General features: G+C 42.5%; 1 protein-coding gene across 8 annotated transcripts in view; it reads right to left on the reverse strand.

Moving 5' to 3' along the window:
• ADAM22 (ADAM metallopeptidase domain 22) overlaps positions 1-19,637 on the reverse strand; it is a 192,881-nt gene that overhangs the window by 134,294 nt on the left and 38,950 nt on the right. The gene's annotated exons all lie outside the window — the stretch shown is intronic.

A 19,637-nucleotide genomic window follows, 5' to 3' on the forward strand; every position in this document is an offset into this window, starting at 1 on the left:
TACATCAGTTTCAGGCCTTGTATTAATTCTAGAGCATAAACTTCATTTAAAACAGAGCAATGCTCAAGACACTAAACTAAAAGCTAAATAACAGAGTTGGTCCACACTTTTAATGTTGGTGGACATGGAATCACCTCTCTAGTCCAGCACCCTTGGGACCTGACTAGTGCCGAATGAGAGAATTTGCCAGATGATGGGAGATACATATTGTATAACAGCATTTCCACGACTTCCTGGGTTCTTAGAAGACATTTGGGATAAATTACAGTAAAATAACAGCACAGAACAATGAGAGCCAGAACTGGTGGTTGTAAACAAACTTTATGGAGCCATGGAAAACTTGGCCACACCAATGATAAGTGGTCATCCCGCTAACTAAAATCACTCTGGATTACAGCTGTTGCCAGACAAGAGAGTACCAGACTAGAAAGGTACAACCTATACTTTACTTTCAAACAGATGCACTCAGAAGTTCTGAAGAAGCAAATAGGGAGGCCTGCTGAAGTGTGGCCAATTAAATAAAGAGAATCCATTATTAAAAGCCATGGACATCTCAAGCAGTATTTTAAGGACTGCGCAGGAGTCAAAGATTAGTTTTCCTGTTTGCCTAATACTGACGAAGGTGAAATATGACTAACTCTATTTGTTTATGAATTTAAAAAGTACCACTACCTTATTATATATATTGTTGGAAGACACATATTAGGAAAACACATTTCACCTAATCTCCAATATAAACATCTTAACCTGCAGCTTCAGCTCTTACATCCAAGTTACTCATTTTTCAGACTGTTGAATGTAAACTAAGCTATGAGCAAACTTCCCTCCCCGCCTCTGACTGTAAAAGAAGAATGTTTTGGGGATGTTGTGAGAGCTCAAGAGTTAAGAATGGAAACTTCACCTTAAACTCCAACTTTATTAGCTAACGTTATTTATGAACCCCTCTTTATTTTATACTGAAAAAAGAACAAAACTGCAGCACTAAACAGTGTTAGCAGGTTGAACTTCCTCTGCAATTTTTAATTAGCAAATGTGATATATAGACCCATAAATAGCTCAAAGCTACTCAAAAATGATGGGACTTTTGGAATGAAATTTCACTCAGAAACTCACCAATCTGTTTTGGGCAAATCTGAATCTTTGAAACTATTTTATGAAATTTGGGGGACAATGGTTACCTTTCACTTAAAGACATGGAAAATATGCTTCACCTAAAAACCTCACATACCTGAATTTAGAGAGAATGAATCTTTCTTGATCTTTATCTCTTGTCTAAATTTCCATGTAAAAGGAGAATGGTGGGCTAGAGTGAAATTAACATCTATCACGATGCTAGACATTGCTGTGCTGCTGCTAATATTGACCTCTTTCCAACCTCCAAGACTCTTCTCAAACCTAATCCCATGCCCCATCACACGCACAATAACACCAATGGGCCCAGGGCTGGTAACAGGCTTTGCTAGGCCCTTGATAATATCTGAGGGGGGGCTTGGCTCTGAGGGCCCCAGAAAGGGCAGAGCTTTGGGCAGAAGAGGTAGGGAGGAGCAACCAAACCTCAGTGCTGCCCTGACCACGCCACTTCTCCCTCAGTGAGTCTTCAGTACCACCCACAATGTACCATATAGTGCTCCAGCAGTGATTGCAAGTGCCTGGGGTTTTGGCTGCCACACTAGCAGTGTCACAGCGCACTGGAGCCCTTGTAAATCACTGGGTCCCATGGCAACTGCTTCCTTCTCCCAACTCCCCCATCAGCAGCCCACAAAGGCTACGTCTACACATGCAGCCAACATCGAAATAGCTTATTTCGATGTTGCGACATCGAAATAGTCTATTTCGATGAATAACGTCTACACGTCCTCCAGGGCCGGCAACGTCGATGTTCAATTTTTCTTGTTCATCTCTAGAATTTCTCCAACTTGTTCACATCTTTTCTAAAATGTGCCCAGAACAAGACACAATGCTTCAGTTAAGACCCCATCAGTACAGATCGGAACACGTAGAGGAATCACTTCTTGGCTATGACTACACTGGTCCCACCCTTTTGAAAGGGACATGCAGAAACGGTCAATTGAAAATGCAAATGAGGCGCTGGTTTGCATATTTAGCACCCAATTTGCATAACGATGGCTACTTGCCATTCCAGATGTGCTGTGTTCGAAAGCCAAACAGCCATGTAGATGGGGTTCCTTCGAAAGGAAGTTCCACTTTCAAAAGCACCCTCCTTCCTGAAATTTTCTTTTGCAAGTGTTACACTATTCATTCACATTTAGCTTGTGAATTTCTATGACCCCAAGACCACTTTCTGCAGTACTCCCTCCTTCAAAATGGAGAGAAATTAAACACAACAGTCCTCTGCACTGTGAATTTGCCTGCCAACAAGTGATAGAGGATAAGAGGTTCTAGAGGAAGGAGAGACTGACTTTCAGTCATGGTCAACCGCCTCCAGCTGTACCTGGAAACATCTGAGGATCCACAACTCCCAAGGATCCTAATCAGCAATGAGTGATCACCAACACCACTCCATCCTAGGCAGCTGTTTTCCATTTTGTATGTGTGCAGCTGATTGCTCCATTATAAGTGAGGTACTTTGTATTTGTCTTTTATTAAATTTCATCCTATTTACTTCAGACCATTGCTTTAATTTGTCCAGGTCATTTTTTATTTTAATACTATCCTCCAAAGCACTTGCACCATCAGACAACCCAGCCTAGCCTCCAACAGCATCAGAAATCAAAACTGATTCCTAATAGCTTTACACTATATACCATAATGAGCAAATAAAGAAACACAGTCTAGATGAAATAAATACCAAAATTTGTGCATAGCCACATTTCAAGAGTAGTTATCAATAATTCTCTGTCAGACTGGAAAGATGTATCTGGGGGTCCCACCGATGACTGTTCTGGGTCTAGTAATATTCAACATTTTCTTTCATGACTTGGATAATGGAGTGGAACCAGCTGTTCATGGCTGTTCAAGTTCTGGGAGGGAGGGAGAGGAGCAGGGACAGAGCGCAAATGAGCAGACTCATGGCTCTCCGACAGTGCTGGGAGGGAGGAGTAGAAGTAGAAAGTATAGGGATCCAGTATGCCAGTGCGCGAGAGTCATGGGGATGAGGGCAGAGAGGGAGTGTGTGGGTCGCAGATGGAACCGCAGTGCACCATGGGCTGTAGGTTACCCACCTCTGCCAATTATGCAGTCAACTGAGAGGAGGGAGGGGCCGTGCAATGCCAGCAATGCCCCTCTGCCACTCGTATTGAACAAACTAGACCAAAGAACAAATGGACTTAAATCTGACATCAGGAATCTGACACACAAACCTGCAAGCAATCATTTTAACCTCCCAGGACATTCAATAATGGATTTAAAAGTAGTCATTCTTCTACAAAAGAACTTTACCACAAGATTAGAGGGGCAGACATTGAAATTGGAATTCATTTACAAACTGAACACCTTTAACCTGGTCCTGAATAGAGATCCTACCTGGCTTATGCATGACAAGGGCAATTTCCCCACCTTTGATATTCACATGAATGAGACACAGCCTATTTAATTTGCTTCATTATCTGGTCCTATTAGTGACAGATAACTTTCTTGCCTTCTTTCCCCCAACTACATAAACCCTGGGTTCTGTTTTTCCATTTTATTACCATCTGATGGTGGGTTTTACTCACAAAAACTCATGACCTAATAAATTTGTTAGTCTCTATGATGCCACAGGACTTCTTATTATTTATGTGCTCTACAGGTTATCTTTAATTACTACGATTTCACTAGACTTTGTGGATTTTCACTGGGAGGGAAATGTCAGCCTGTTAAAAAGAAAAACTCAGTATCTTACAGCCAACAGTTTCATAGCATTTGACACTATGAAACAAGATGTACTACAAATGTTGTTCCTACCTGTCTCAAATTGACAGTTACCTTATTCTTCTTATTAGTATCAGTTACAGGCCTATGAAGAATCTGTTGTTATATATTATATTTTATTGCCTATAGTTAGATAATATGCAGCAGTGACATACAATTATTATTAAGTATTCCTGTCCAAAGAACAATCATGCTCAACAGCCTCTTGCCAGACCTGCAAACACCTGAGGAGCCACTGGGAAGAAATTTAAAGAGGAAAAGCCATTCTTACTAAAACACTTTTCCTACGTGCTCAATTAGCTAATTGTTTCAGCCAAATATTACACAAACTATGAAAATAAATGTGTGTGAAAAAATAAACAGAGAATTAAAATTAGTTGCAAAACCAGCATCAAATTTTATTTCCATATGTGCTAGTAAAACAAAACAGACTGTGCTAGCTGTCTTTCAGTCTGCATTAATATTTAATATTACTATCTAGATAACAGTATGAAGCCCCTTGGCAAAAGGAAGCAGAGTGTATGACTGATTATTATACTGCTACAAACTGTGCACTTGTGCTCCTCTCTCTTTTCACCCCACCCCGAAGAATTATCATGGCTACAGGTTTACTTGTTGGTAAATAATGGCTAGTAATGACTACAGACAACAGGTAGCTTTGCCCTTCTGTTGGTTGGGAAGTTTCAGTAGACTATCACCTCCATTTATCATGAGAAATGAGTCAGAACCTGAACTTCTGGCCACCACACTCCTGAATTTTTCAACTCTGCTTCCTCTCTAAATCAAAGTGAGAGAGGTACATAGTGGCATAGCCATCTCAGTCAGTGGTTGGACATACTGAGGCTCGTTGTCTGGGTTTTTTATCCAGCAGAAAGGCATTTGGCCACCTTTTTTCCCACTGCCACCACCGCTATTTTTAAAATGCAGCACTAAGCCACCTGCCTCCACCAGCCCCAGCCTTGCTCAGGTGTGTGGTTCGGCTGGTGCTGAAGCAGGCACAGATTCCTGTATGGTATGGGGCCAAGCCCCCCCACGGACTTCCCACGGGGCTGGAACCCCAACCGGAGTTGCTGGAGTCAGAGCCCTGAAGGGCTGGGGGGTGGAGCTCCCCACCACCAGCCCCCGCCATGTCACAGGGCCAGGGCCGGAGCTCTGTACAGTATGGGTCCAAAGACCCCCAGACCTCCCCTGGGGACAGAGTCCCTGCTCCTCCCCTGAATCCCCGCCCCTCCCCTGAATCCCCACCATGGGGCTGGTGCCAGAGACCTACATGATGTGAGACTAAGGCAGAGGTGTCCAGCCCGCAGGCCAGAATCCTTTTTATTCAGCCCACACCATGAGAAGAGACACCTTTTTTCTGGCATGGCTTGCACAGGCCCCGGCTCCGATCGGCACAGCCCCTGCCAGTGCAGCTCATGCAGGGCACTGCTCGGGCTGGCGTGGCTCTGACTAGTGTGGCTTGAGCCAATGCAGCTCCTGCTGGTGCAGCTCACAGGGGGGCAGGGCTGGAGAGGAGATGGGATTAGAGTGGAGGGACTGGGGTGCCTGGCTCTGGAGGAGGGAAGGAGAATTGGGTTACAGCAAGGGGCTGGGGGTACCTGGCTCTGGGGGAAGAGAGGGAGGGAGTGCATTGGTTTAGAGTGAGAGGCTGGGGGTGCCTGCCTTTGGAGGAAAGAAGAGGGATTGGGTTACAGCAGGGGGCTGGGGGTACCTCGCTCTGGGGGAGGGGGTTTGGGTTAGAGCAGGGGAGTTGGGTGGGGCTGGGGGAGGGGAAGGGCATTGTCCTTCATAAGCATTCTGAAAATCTATCTGGCAACCTTACTCAGGCCCCGCGCTGGGGTGATAAAGCCACCCAGGGGCAGATTGGGCCCTGCATGGGAGCCATTAAGCCTCCTAGGGGTGGTTTGGGCCCCTGCAAGGAGAGGGGAATTGTGTCTTAGGGTGAGGAGGAGATTAGGGCTTTAGTTGCTCCACTTTTTTTTTTTCCCCCCTAGAAAAAAGCACTGTTCATCCTACTCAAAACCAAAATCGCAAAGGTAATTTTTACTCCTTCCTTTCCCACACAAAGAAAGGCTTCTTTAATTCACACTGTTTTCTCTTAGCGTATATGGTACGCAATGTCATGTACTTCTCTGACCGTTGTATTTAGTCAGTAGTTTTCATGGAGGTTGTTTAGGAAGGCACATTACAAATGAAAAAAACTGCTTTTAAAACAAAGAGAGTCAGCTATAAAATATAAGACTGTTTAATGCAGTTTCCAGGCTCTTTTTCTCAGACTTTTACTGCTTCCCTCAAAGCCTCTTCATGAAATACTTTGGCTAGGCTTTTCTATTTCTTAGACTTCTGCATGTTTTTCCAGTACTATGAGTGTCTCCTGTTAGCTTATGCATTATTAAGAAGATGGAGGTTAAAAATAGCTTTCTTTTGCAACAGGAAAATGGAAAGTGTATTGAGCCGAAGGATTCTTTTACAGACCATTGCAGCATTACAATGTCTTCTGCTTCCTTCTTCTTTAATTGTGTACCTCTATTAAGTCAATAAGTAGTTAAGTAGATAGTCCCCGTTACCACAACAGGCAAACGCCTCAGAATCTTTACTATATTTCTCCCCACAACGCACCGATGAGATAGGAAAGTTCTATTATTCCCATTTACCTATGGGCAACGGAGGTACAAAGTGATGTGCCCATGGTCATATAAGAAGTCTGTGGCAGAGCAGTGAATTGAACCCAAGTCTCTATAACTAGCCTCCAGTCACTGGTGCATGTTTCATTTCCTTTGGACAGTATTACAAACTATTCAAAAACATCTGTACTTTCTGATTTTTTATACCTGTAAAGATGCTGAGTCGTACCTATAGGGAGCAAATGTGGAGATACGATAGCATGGTAAACGCGCACTTCACATAGAACCAAATATTGTGCGAGCACAGAGCTTCCTCAGAAGCATGAGATAAAACCAACACAAAAATGGAAAATGTCAGATCTTTCTGAGGAACATAAAGCAACAGGATTCTGGGATAATCTGGATTTAGGGAGGGTCCTGAGTCACATGATTCTGTTGGTAAACGGAAACCTAAAACCTGTTGAACCTGGATGTAGTTACTAATCTTATGTGCACTGAACAGGGCCCCTAGAACTGGCCCCAAAACAGAAACAAAGAGGTAAAAGGTCTTTTAATAGATGAGTTAGCTGGACTTGGCTTCTTCTATAGGAGTAAGGGAAAAGCTAGTTCCACCAGATTTAGCATACATATTTTAAATTGACCACAGGGCATTTGTGAGGTGTTGTATGTTGTACAGTTGTGTTACATTGTTTGGAGTTTTTATAAATTATATTAAATAGTTCCTACGTGTTTTTATTGGAAGAAACTGAAACAATAGCCAAGAAAAGTGGCTCACCCTGGACCAAAGGTAGGCTCTAGGTAGAGATCCAACATTCAAGCGACGACAGGGAGGGGATCTGGAGCCATGTGTAGCGCTCACTCTGTAGGGCCTGACCAGTAATGGATTCTGAAGGGTGGGACCAGCGGCAGCACAAATTTGACTGCAGGAGCAGAGCAGGAGCAGTGCAGTGGACTTGCTTTTATGGGCCAGACCAGTGAGGACAAAGCAGAATAAGACAAGATTTTGTATTATTGGATTGAAACTGCGAGACACGGGGGTACAAAATCCTCAAAACCTCTAGGCCACCACTGGATCTAATCAGGTTTGAGTGAGGCTTATGAGCATGGGAATTGAATTCTTGGCATTCAACTAGTGGGGCAAATTTAATGGGATAGTGTGATGGGCCACACCCATGCTTAGATTTCACTAATTTTATTTTTTGTGAATATATAGAACGGAGGATCTGAGGGACTCCATGCTCTCTCTCTCGCTCTCTCTCTGTTTGTGCGTGTGTATATGTTCTAGAAATGAGGAGAGTAGACAGTATATTTTATTCTCCTTCCTGTCTATACATTCCACCTGCCTTACAGAAACCTAAACTTTTGTTTTTAGTTGTGGTGTTCATGTATTTTCTATTCTCTTTCAGTCTTCTGGAAAGTGTAAAGTAAATTTTAAAGAGAAAATTAAATCATCCCTGTCAATATTTATTAAGCTGCTAATATTTTATGGTGAAGTTTGCTCATGAGTAGAGTGCCAGCACAAGGCTTAAGTGGTGCATAAATGCTCTACCGATCCTTACATCTGTAATCTTGTGCATTCCAGAGTATCAGTTATATAGTTTTTTAAAACAATAAAACAAATGTGAAAAACCCATACTACCAGAATAGAAAAGTGAGGTTTAATTTTTTTCCAAAGCAGTTTCCAATATTTGGGGCACAAAACTACAATTATATGTGTTTCCATAATTTCACCATTTAAGTACTGAGAGTGCAATAAGATGCATGTAGATGGAGATCTGGATTCAGTGGGATTCTATCACCGTGCATCTTACTGCAGGATTAGGGTTTTAGGTGTCTACTCAATTGCACTGGTAAATCAAGTAGCTAGTTACCTAGCAGGATGCAAGATTAGAGGTTGGGTTAAGACATGCCTCAAAATCAGGAATTAAGACATGAAAGAGTCAGTCAAGCCTTTTCCAACCTTGACACTAATTGGCAAAAATATATTTTCATTCAATAAACTTACTATCTAATGGAGAAGAGTCCATTAGGCCTTTAGCTCTAAATAGCCTTTGATCTACTATAGGAACATGGGGTCAAAAGCATGGGTTTGTTTCCACTGCTGTGCTTGGAGCACAAAAATATACTTTGCATCCAAACTCATACAAATGTTGATCAATTTCCCATGTTCTAAGTTGGACATATGCTTTTTGATACAAAATTCTTTTCCCTCCTTTAGCAATGGGAAAGTAAAACAAGAAGAAAATTGTACTCATAGGCTTGATGCCCTTACCACTTTGAAAACAATCTGCATTTTGACAGCAGTAAAATTGGTGTCAAAACCATAGCTAGAAATGTGTCACATATTACAGTGAATTATTATATTTCCAAATTCAGATATGAAGTATTATCTGAGTTACCTTCTTGCATAATATAGTCAACATGATGCTTGAAAAAGAACTAACTGTCAAAGAATTATGGAACTACAATAATATCTAAAAGGATGATGATCATTTACCTTTCCTCAAAATGTTCTGTATGCCTTTTAATTAGAAACAGTCCTGTTTCTGCCTGCCAAATGGAGGGCTGCAAACTCCTCTGCAATAAGCTCTTTCTTACTGCAAGCTTTTCAGAAAGTGACTAGTGATTTTGTGAATCTCAATGTTAGGTGCCCAACCTGAGATACCTTAAACAGATCTGATTTCCAGCGGGTGATTCTCAGCCTGTTTTGTAAGTTAGACATCCCTGAAGTGCCTTCGATAGTCAAAAATCAAGGTACCAAGAACTAGTCATTTTTGAAAATCTTCTGTCCTCTTTGCTTTAATCAGTGAGTGATGCAGGACCAGAACAAACAGAACCTTGTCCTCAGCTGAATCTCCTGCAGCACTTAGAAAGAACTGCCCCATAAATAAAAAAATCAGTGTGATCATCTGCCAGGTATTGATGGCAGAAACAAGGCTGGGCTTAAGAAGTCTAAGGGGTAGTTTCTGAAATACTGAGGTGTGTGACTCAGGACTGTAGCAAGAGCTGCACTCAAACTCCTGGCAGCAGAAAACTAAAATGTAACATCCCTGCTCACCTCTCCAGGTATTTTCTTCCCTCTCCCAAATCCTCTTAATGTGAAACTTCAAAACCTTTTGTTTAGGAAAAACACAACCATATAGTCAAATGAGATACCACTTGGTCAGGCTCCTGACCATGGAATCACCCTGCGTTGAGCCAGAATGTCCCTTTCCACAGACAAGGCTTATGGTAAATAAAGCTCCATGAGGGTGACCTTGCAGTTTGCTGCACAGCATCTCCTTAGTTCCTCCTATGGCTCTGTTGTGGGACGGCTGCCCCATTCTGGCAGGAAAGGGGTTAAAGCAGACTGGAGGGAGCCTGTGCAGCACCCCAAGCCAAATAGGAAAGGGCCAGCCAGCGAGCAGTTTTTTGGGGCAGCCCTACATAGAGGGAGCTGCTCAGCAGAGCAGTGGCAGTTGGGTCCTGACCAGGGAGGGTGCAGGACTGGCTCCCAGCTGGTGAGAAGCACCTGGAGAGAGCAGTGCTGAGCAGGCTCAGGGGAGCTAGAGAGGCAAGCTCTGGCCTGATGCCTGCCAGGCTGCAGACCTTTACCTAAGGGCCAAGAAGCTGCAAGGGTCACAGGGAGAATGCCCAAAGAGCGAAAGGCGGTAGAGGGGAGAGGAGGAGGGCAGGACAAGGCTGCTGACAGAGGGTTACTGGGCTGGGGCCCAGGTTAGTGGGTGGGCCTGTGTCCCCCCACTTCCCTCGTGCTCTACGCCTTGCAACTAGGGATAGTGGCAGATATGGACTGAAGCTTGCCTCTGAGGCAGAGGGGCTTGACTTTGGCTGCAGCTGGTCACAGAAGCAGGCAGGACCAAAACCTGCTAATACCCCCTGGAAGAGGGTGCAAGACACTGAGTAGTGGGGACTGCTAGAGGGCAGTGAACTGAAGAGGACACTATGATCCAGGGAGCAACAGGGAGTTAGAGCAGAGTGATGATGGGTGACATCAGGAAAGGCATCCCTCTGGGGACTGAGCTAACCCTCAGTGTGACCAGCAGGAGGCACTGTGGGCAGTGAGTCAAACCACGTACAGGCTCCATTTTGATGGCTCTCGCCCTTGCATATCCGGGAAATGTATGAGAGAAGGAAGCCACTAGAAATACAGAGACAAGAGCCTCCAGTGTCTCTATGTGGACTTCTACAGGCTCCTTCCTTCCACATACCAGCACAGCTCCCTCCTTAGTTGGGTCACCCTGTGGCTGCTCAGTACCAGCCAAGAACCCACTTTGGGGTGTGAAGGCATCTTTAAACCCTATGAGCTCACCAGCAGAATTTGATGCAGAAGTATGATAGGGCTGTTGGAAACAATGGTGTGAAGAAGAGCTAATTCTAACTGAGCCTTTTCCCATTGGTAACGCCAGAGAGCTAGAAGGGACAGTAGTGGGGGCAGGGTAATCCCCACTTCCACGCACAGTGGGGAAAACCACCCAAGAAAGATCTCATTGTGGTGACATGGGATCTACCCTGCTGACGCCAAGGGGTGAGGCAACACTACACATTCAAAGTGACCTGCAAAAGATTTTAGAAACATTTCATTGGGGCCCCTCTTTATGCCTCCTCTAGTCTTCACAAAGCCAAGTAGTGCAAATGTGAAACGTCCACATTTGCTTCCCTTTGAAAGTCAATTTTAAGGGCCTTTTCATTCCGGATGCCCCAGTTAAGTGTTGTCCTGTGTGCACGTAACCAGCTTCATTTGTCTACAATAGCTTGAGGCTCAGAAATAATGAAAGATCCCTGTTATGGCTTCTCTTTAATTTCAATAGCACATCCCAACTCTCCACTCAAGGACAAAACAGTAATTGCCCTATTTATCTTTGGTACATGATTATTCTAGTCCCATAGGAAATATTCATGACTCTCAAAAATTACTTGCATGGTTAAGATTAATTAGAAACAAACACCCTGAGAAGTCCGTATTAAAAGTCTGTGGACAAAGGTGCAAATATTCAGGCTGAAATAGTGCTGAAGGTTTGCAAAAGGTCAGCAATAAAGGATCTGCAAAAGAAAGAAAACTTAGCTAAGCTTTCAGTATCTTATGTTTCTACTGAAGCCCAGGATGATACATTTTGCATATTTCTTTTAGTAAGAAGTAGAAGAGAGAGGATAATGGGAAATTTTAAAGAATGCTCTTGGAAGTGCTCTAGTTCACACACATCTCCTCCAGCATCAGTAATTGTGAGAGTATTAGGTTACACCAACACCCACTATTTTCATCACCTTGTTTTTACCATTCTCAGACAAGGTCTAGACAACTTTTTGGTAAACACTAGCCTGCTGCTGCTGCTAACAACAGAGCAAGAGCATTGCTGGAAACTTGCCTAAAATCTTCAGTATTGACAAGGCAAGAGAAAGAAAGTAAAAATGTAAATGAAAATGTCTCAGCTTGGAAGTTAGATATGTGATCAGTCTGGTAGTTGTCAAGAAGGATCACATGGTCTCAGAACCCTTAATATGAATAATTTTCATTGACAGTATCAGACTGATACATGGTTTGTTTAGCTTTTCTGGACAAACTTTGGTTACATCCAAGGTAATTAAACAATTAACCTAGAGTTTGATTGCAAGGTTCCACTTGGGTTAGTTTTATGGAATTGATCAAAGTCCAGATTTTTTCACAGGTATAAGAAATAAACAAATGTAATCAATTAAGTATATAAAATGTGAGTTATTGTTTTTCTTTCCTGTGAAATTTGATTTCCATATAGCATCTGATAAGCAGTGTCATGCTTCAGTATATGCAACATACTCACAAGGCAGCATTCACAGTGTGCGACTTAGAAACAAGTCAGCTCCAGCCATTAAAACTTGATCAGGCCTGGGCTGCTCTGGGATTGGACCTGCCACCTGTCAGCACAGTCCCATGCAGACGGTGGCAGGGAACAGCATAAGCGCCTCAGCTGTGCTCTCTTCCACCTCCTTCTCCTGCTCCCCTGCCACCAGTGTGTGTTTGTACTGTACCAGGGTCCTTTCCCTGCCCCCTTTCCTGCAGTGGGGCTGGGGGAACTGCTGTGCTCCCTGGCCACCTCTCCTGTGTGCAGAGGCTCATCCAGCTCCTCACTGTTGTGTGGGTGTGGCACAGGGTGACCATATCTCCCCTGCCCCAATATGGGACAAGTGGAATGATGCCATCCCTGCCAAAATGGGACAGATGGTCACCCAATCTGGGAGTCAGGCGGTAGCTGCCCTGTGGGGGCTGTCACCTGGCCAGGGAAGCTCCAGCTTCCACCAGCTGGGGGGCCACCAGGCTGCCACTCTGGCTCCTGGCTCCCACAGCTGAGGGAAGCTGGGGAGCAGCCACACCATGGCAGGGGCGGCAGGGGAAGCGGGGGGGGCAGCCTCGCCACCACACAGTCCAGCTCCTGGCTCCCCCAGCTGGGGGAAGCAGGCAGCAGCCGCCGGAAAATACAGGGCAATTAGCCCTTTTGACAAAATAAATTGGGGCACCACCCTGGCGTCCCAAGTATGGGACTGTCGCACCCAAACTGGGACAGATGGTCACCCTAATGCAGCACCCTTGTTGGTCCCTTTGCCACTCAACCAGCAAAGGGCTGCTGTCCTGCCCTAGTTCTCCCTCTCCTCCTGCTGTCTCTTCTCTCCCAGCTCCAGGCTCCAAATTGTGCCTGTCTTGGGGAGAGGGTAACCTCATTTTTCAAGCAACGCTGTCTGCCCCCGCCCTGCTTGCTCCCCTGTGGCAGGGCATACGTGAGACTGGTTTCACTGGAAGGAGCTGATTGAGTGAACTACCAATATTTGAGTGCAAAACTTTCAAGGTAAAATACCTGCATCTTGAACATTCCCTCCCCACAAACTAAGCGTTTTGCTCCCAGCAGGATTCCATGGGGCCTTTGAAAGCTCCAGTAGAGCTCTCTCCTTCTCCCCAGCCGCCATCTCCCATTCCAGCCATGCACCAATCGCTTCCTTTAATCTGGTCTGGGACACAAATGTGTGTGCGACATTTGTGTATTGGGAAGGGGCGTGCATGGGGCTCCCTGGGAGGATGGGCAGAGAGGGAAGAGGTAATTGCTGGGAGAGGTCAGATTTGCATTTAATTTTCTTTCCTGCTTTTCCTGAGGTCTGCAGAAGGAGCTTCTGTATTAGGGGTCACCAAGGGAGGACGTGTTAATGCTGGTCTTTCACATTTGGCCTGCGGTACTGTGACAGTGGGGAGATCAAAAAGCGGGGGCCGGGGGGGTATAGACGGCATTTCAGCAGTAGGGGGCAGCGTGCTCCCAGCCTGGTGCTGTGATTCAGGGATCTTAAAAGACAGGCAGCCTAGACAAATACCACAGCACAAAACGATCAGACTTTTCGCTACAGAAAGAAATAAGCAAGAAAGCGAGGACCCTGTGTGTGTCAGAGGTTAGAAGGGATCTGGGAAAGTTACTGCAATGGGTCAGCAGATTGTTACTTTCAGACACTGTCTCCTGCACCAAACCTGTCATATTCCTGAAGGAGTAACAGCTAATATCTACAACCCTGAAACTTTTTAAAGAGCTATTAAAGTGGTAAGATCATCATTTAACAGACATGTGCCAACCACCAGGTACATACTGTCCATTTCTAAATGTACTGACAAACAGTTGTGCGTTACTGTCATATTTACTCAGAACATCTTAGTCCACAAAACCTTAGCTGAAAATTGGTTTTAAATATATTTCATTTGTGTGCTGCCAAAGATTGTAAAAATCACACATCTAAAAAATTGCTCCCATCCAACATATGGGCATTAGTTAAATAGGACGGCATCAGAGCCCATAAATTCTAAGGACAGTCCTGCTGGTAAGTGCTGAATACTGACAGCTCTCATGAAAATCAGTGGAACCAGCTGGTATCCTACCTTTCAAGGCCAGATCCTTACAATGCATTTGATCATTTGGCTGCATTGTGACAAATTATTAACCAGACATTTGATGAGATTTTCCCCCTTTTTGTGCTTATATGAGAAACAGCCTTTTTGTTTCAGAACAGACCTCTTGAAGGGGTTTGGTCATTATGTTTCCAGAATAGGAAAGTGTTCATTTAACTTTGTACTTCGGTATGTCTACTCCCAAGGGCCACAGTTTGTCACTTGTCCTCACCAATCTATCATTCATGACAATAGGTAAGAAACAATATTGTCTAATGAACTAAAGAAGCAAAGGTCACTGTCCTGAAACTTTTCCAGTGCTTTTCCAAATTCTGTTCTCCAACCCATATATGATTTTAGATTTTACATTAAATACATGGTATAAAACTGGAAATTGACACCAAATTTTCATTTAATTCCATGGTAATCACTGGTTGGAAAAAATCACAAAATAAGTTTCTTAAAACTATAATGGAAGAGCAAATATTGAACAACTGCAATGGTAGAATATAGAAATTTTTGGCACAGGGCATCTTGGAAACTTCAGGGTTCCCTGAAACCATCTTTGAAGATGTAAAATATCTGAAAATGAGAATCCTGTCCCAAAGGGTCACATAAGCCTAAAATAAAAGGGGGAGGGAGAAAAAGACCAGCTCTAGGAATCTGTATGGTTTCCCTCTCTTCCGTTTCCTCAGTGTTATCTTCTTTATTTCCAAACAAGCACTATCAGCCACACTGCTTCTTTCGTACTCTTGCCTGAAACCTGGAGTCTACAACCATCTTTATCTGTAGTAATGTCTTCTGTGATATTGCAATAGTCTATTTAAGACTTTCGTTTTTTATGCAATATGGGTCTAATGCACCAGCCTGACCATTTTTAAGCATCAGATTCTCCAAGAGATGCCCATCATTCCTGTCTTGGTGGGGATAAAAAGCAAACCTCAGGTTGTTTCATTTTTCCTAGTGGTGCTGCAATGGGGTATGAAAGCTTGGCAGTTCTAGTGATTAAGAGACTAAATAGTATTACTGACAAAACAGCCTACTACGTGAAATCAAATACCCAATATCAGAGACTGGGAAAGCACCAATAAAATAATTTAAATCCTCAACAGCTGGCTGAAATCAGACTTTCATGGGAAGATTGTAAGTACCAGCAGCTAGCATATCTTGGAATTTGGATACCAAAGACTTCATCTTTACTATTTTTAGTTACAGCAAAATCTCAAAGAACCTGCAGTCATCTGACTTTCACAGTAAGGTGTAAGGCTAAGGGAATCCATCTAACTACTTGATCATTAACATCATTGTCAAATTCAAGAAATCTAGCAAAGGGAAGAGCAGACCATGATTAGAAGTGCCAAGCTGAAGTGGCAAAACCCAACCATATATCTGCACAGCATTTGAATGCTACTGATCTATTCCAAATGTAAAATCACAAACATGCCAGAAATCCATTAACAGTGATTCTTCTGGCAGTCCACTGCAGATGAGTACATTATCTTATATAATAAAAGAACTGGAGCTCAAAGAATGATTATGGATATGTATAAGCATAAGGTCAGTCAACTCTCCCAGGAAATGTAATGGAAAGTTTATCAAACAGTTGTTCCAAAGAAGAAAAGAAAAAAAAATCTTTACTTTGCATCACAGCAAAAGCAGTGAAAAGATAAAGATCTCCAGCCACATTCTCTCAGCAACAGTGGAAGCTACTTATATTAAGCTTTTTTGCTAAACTGTATCTCAGATAATTCTCTACAAGTTGCTTATTCTATTATTATTATTATTATTATTATTATTATTATGAAGTGAAGCCTAGAGAAGACAATCATGTGGTTAGGACTCTAGCCTAGAACTATTCTGCCCTGGACCTCCTCTGTGACCTGGGGCCTTAGCCTCATTTACCCATCCGCAAAATGGAAACTATGGCACTTTCCTAGGGATGTTATGAAGATAAGTATGCTAAAGATTGTGATGTGCTCAGAAACTGCATTAAGTGGAACTATATAAACAGCCAAGATTTATAGGCCAAATTTACCTCTGGGTTAACTTCAGTGAAATTTCCTCAAGGACAAAAGTGACAATCTTTACCTAGGTAGAGTTGCATTGGAATTTTAAAGGTTTTGGGTGCAGTCCTGGTCCCACTTACATTAATGGGAGCTTTGCTATTTCTTGGAACCAGAATTTCACTCTATGTGGAGCACAAAAGACTCTAAAGGAAAGTATAAAATGGATAATTTTTCTCACTGATGCTCGGAAATTGCTACAGAAATTGCCTTTTATATACCTGGAATTTCCTGGCTCTCAACATGAGCAAGCTCAGGTCAACAAATCTAAAACCAAGCTTCTGATTCCCTGGCACAATTTCAGTTACTATCATGAACAAATAGTCTTTTCTGACAGACACACTGAAAAGTAAGAGGCATTAGAATATGCAGAGTGGCAACCACAGAGGCTATAGCTGAGGGAAGTAATTTGAATGGGTAGTGCAATGTAAACAATCAGATATATTTTTAATGGGACTCTGAGGAGAGTCGATGAATTTGTACACACAGTTCAACTGACAACTTTAAAGATAAACGTTTGGGTTTTTTGGCTAGATATCCTCACCAGGATACTAACTACCAAAAACATACATTCTTCATAAAAGGGACCAAACTTCTAGAAGTTTTTTACACTGTCTGGACCCAAGGATTTAAGTGAACCCTTGCCTTCTCAATACACTAATCCAGGATCCTAGGGTCCTGCAACACAGAACGTTCAGTGGCCCCTAACTAAAGGATTAAAATCTGTTGTGCTCCTTGCTTGTCCCTGGTTTGAGCTGACACAAATCCCTGTCTTTGGTTTTCATGCTAACCTGAAATATTTTCTTATCCATCTCTGCAGGAGATTTACACTGGGGTATCAGCTGATACGGATTGTAAAAACAGCTTGAGAGGTATAAAGGGTGTTATTTAGAAAAGTGTATTGTATCAGCACTAAAGATTACATCATTACAGCAGAGGTGAGAAAAGTACGGCTGAGTTAAATTCGATCTGTGTTCTTTTTTCACAACGAACTCTTCCACAACAGGTGCTACGGCAAACTCAGGAAAGACTAGATTTGACATTGCTGAGATTTCTAAGGGAAAGAAAAACAAATGGTGGGTAGGGGGGAATTTTTGGGAGAGAAGTTAAAAAAACAACTTCTCAAGACCTCTTTGCACATCCTAAAACAGATCACAAAGTCCAATTTAGAAACCAAACTAATCCTTTTGTAGGTCATCTTTACTAAAAGTACAAAATAAACCTCTTTTCTCAGCACACTACACATCACACTCTGCATTCTTTGGGATGGAAGATATAAAGTAAATGGAACAGAATGAGGGCACAAGATAAATACCTTCTAACTTTTTGACATTTTTGCTAAACAATACAGGGCTACTGGCATGTGATGGCATTTTTATTCAGTTGATACAGGGCTCTTTTCTCCCTGTAGTATGTTTCGTGTGTGCTAGAATAGAAGAATAGGACATTAGAAATATAGTTCTACTCAATAACATATCTAAAACAATATACTATTAAGGATTAACATGGTAGCATATTGCATATTTCACTGAATAAGATTTTGATGTGTGTGTGATGCAAATTATTTCATATGTCCTTATTAGAAGCCAACCATTTGGTTTAGTGCCTTATTTGAAGTTTACAGTAAATATATAGCATTTGTTTTCAATGTTTGATTCTTTGGCTCACTTACCATCATTTAATAAGAGCACAAAAATAAACAAGTGAAACAAATTCAAAAATGAAGATATTTGAAATCATTTAGAGAAAGAAACCACGTATCCTGAGTTGCTCAAATCAAAAGCATATAAAAATGAAAACTTTGTCAAATATTTGCAGGAGGCCAGTGGGTTACATGGGATTTATAACAGCCGTATAGTAAGAATGCAACCATCTCCCAATCAAGTGCATATTTAGCTTACAAAAGAAATTCTAGCCTATGGCTATATTATAATCAAAAGTAATATTTACTCTTACGGAACATTGCCTATGAAGAAAAGGTATAAGCTACATGGGAATATTGTGTGTATCAGCTGTAGAGCAGAAACACATATTTACATGTGAACAATACTGTCAGATCCCTGTCAATGCCCTTCCTGGGGTGGGGTGGACAACAAAACACAAAGCAACAAGTCTCATGGACCAGATCCATCACCTCAAGACTAAAAACAGTAGTGCACTTCCTGTCTGGGCTCTGGAAAAACCAAGCAAGGGGGATGGGTAGGCAAAGACAACAAGTGAAGGGACCACCATCAGCAGAATGATCTCTCTACTGGCTGAGAACCTGCTGGTGTGTGCCAGCATCACCTGGGGTTTGGTCTTGTTCCTGTGCTTGAGAGTGAGGCAAGTAGTATTCAGAATGATGACATGTTGAAGATAACTTACATTGCTAATGTAAGTACAGGTTGAGTCTCTTTCAGCTGGCATCCTAGAGACCTGATTGGTGCCGAATGAGAGAATTTGCCAAAACACGGGAGGTCACCATTGTCTAGCAGAATTACCAACACTTCCATTTCTTATTGGGCTTACAGATGATATTTAGAGGTAAATTATAGCTAAATAACAGCAGAGAACCCTGAGAGCCAGGATTGGTGGCTGTAACCAATCTTTATGGGACCACAGGAAACTTGGCCACACCCATGATAAGTGCACCTCTGGCTAACTAAAATAATGCTGGACCATGGATGTTGCTGGATGAGAGAGGTTCAACCTGAAGAAAGTGAGTCAGTTATATGCCAAAACCCTATAAACGAAAAGTTTTGTTTGTTTTTTTTTTAAAAAGTCAGGAGGACATTTTACTACAAAAAATGAATTATTTAAGCCTCTGGTTTTATTTGCAACCTGGTCATAACCAAATGAAAGCAATTACAAACACAGAACAACATCTTGTGTAGTTTACACACAACAGATCAAATGGGAAAATTCTGAAGTCGTGCATATTGAACATCAATGGCAAAATTTAAAAAACTAAAAATTTCATAGGAACACAGAACCAAACTCCTGTATAATTTATGAATAGCCCCTTATCTCTGTCATAGAAACTGTGATTGAAAGCAACAGAATCTATTGTTTTGATTAGACAATAGCATCTGTGTACAACAGTGAAACATTACTTTCTGCCGTCTCCAGTGTATTGTATGCTATCAAAGTAAGATTTTAATACTGTGATGCTCAGTCTTACAGAATAAAAATGCATTTCATATTATTCTT

The sequence above is a fragment of the Carettochelys insculpta genome, chromosome 2 (genome assembly GCF_033958435.1).
Source record: "Carettochelys insculpta isolate YL-2023 chromosome 2, ASM3395843v1, whole genome shotgun sequence".
In the NCBI taxonomy this organism is placed as follows: Eukaryota; Metazoa; Chordata; order Testudines; family Carettochelyidae; genus Carettochelys; species Carettochelys insculpta.